Here is a 1,297-nt window from a genome sequence, read left to right as displayed (position 1 = left end):
AGTAGGCAAGCTCTGAGCACACTTGCTGGATCAGGCCCTGCAGATGAGTTAAGCCGAGGAATGCCTATCTTTCCCTGGTTTATCAGCTCCCTAAGGACTGATTCTGGGATTTAGGTGCCTAAAGTGAATCTAGCCCCAAATCCCATTTACAGTTAATAAGTTTGGGGCATCTCACTTCCTTAAACTGCACTGAAAACCCCAGCCCAGAGCATTCAGACAATGTAAGTAGGCTTGGCAGAATTTGATTTTTATTTTTTTTAAACTTTGATGGATAATATCAATGTTTATTTTTTAAGCATTTTTAGATTTGTAGTAATTTTAATTTTCAAAGTTGTGGAAAATTATGGGGGGGGCAGTCAATTATTAATGACAGTAGACAATGAGATTCAAGATGCTGATGCTTTATAAACTATTAACACAAATTTTCAACATCATATGTCAAAATATACACAGTGAATAGCCTTAAATCAACAAATCATACCTGTTTCTACTACTCATTTTCTAGTCCATTTGTAACAGCCCTAATTCAAAAGTCTTAATCACTGGATTTTTACTCTAAATAGTTCTCAAGCAGCATTTTTCTCACTTTTCTTTTCTGTAAATTTTGATTATCAGCGATGAAAATATTTTTTCAGCAGTTGCGTGTATACAGTGAAATCAACATTTACAGATAAAAATACAGTCTTTCCAAGCCTAAATATAAGGTTGAGTAACTAGCTGATGGAGACTGACACCACAAAAGGAATCTTTCCACTGATATAGTATGAAAAATTACTGTGGAGCATCATGAAATATTCTGGCCTAGAATCCCAAACATAAATAATCCCACTTTCTCATAGATGATGGGATCTTTAGCTGAAGTAAATCAATGCATCACTATTGCAGTCAAGAGAGCTACACCTAGTTCATACCAGCTTAGCATCTGGAGTAGACGATGGAGTAGAATGGGGTTCTGACAAGTACCATAAGTAAAAAAGGCTACTGGAATTGTAAGGGCTTGAATCCTTGAGTAAGAAGAAGAGAGTCCTTTATATGGTCTCAACAAGATCCCACCTGAGACTCTGTCCTTAGCTGCTGACCTCTCGGAACCTGCAACCCTAGTAAGTCAGTGATGTGAGTATAAGTCTAATAATTTATTATCTGTATTTTAGTAGCACATTGATTTTTCCATCCTAGAGAATTGAGGAGATATCTAGTTCTAGATCCCCACTAGCTGAGGATCTGTCCCATAAAGTGAATCTCAGACTGTAGAATTTCCCCGTTCTTTCTGGAGGAAATTATGACAGGGTGGTGAGGC

Source organism: Trachemys scripta, chromosome 14 (assembly GCF_013100865.1).
Source record: "Trachemys scripta elegans isolate TJP31775 chromosome 14, CAS_Tse_1.0, whole genome shotgun sequence".
Classification (NCBI taxonomy): domain Eukaryota; kingdom Metazoa; phylum Chordata; order Testudines; family Emydidae; genus Trachemys; species Trachemys scripta.
Note: the sequence above shows the minus strand (reverse complement) of the source record.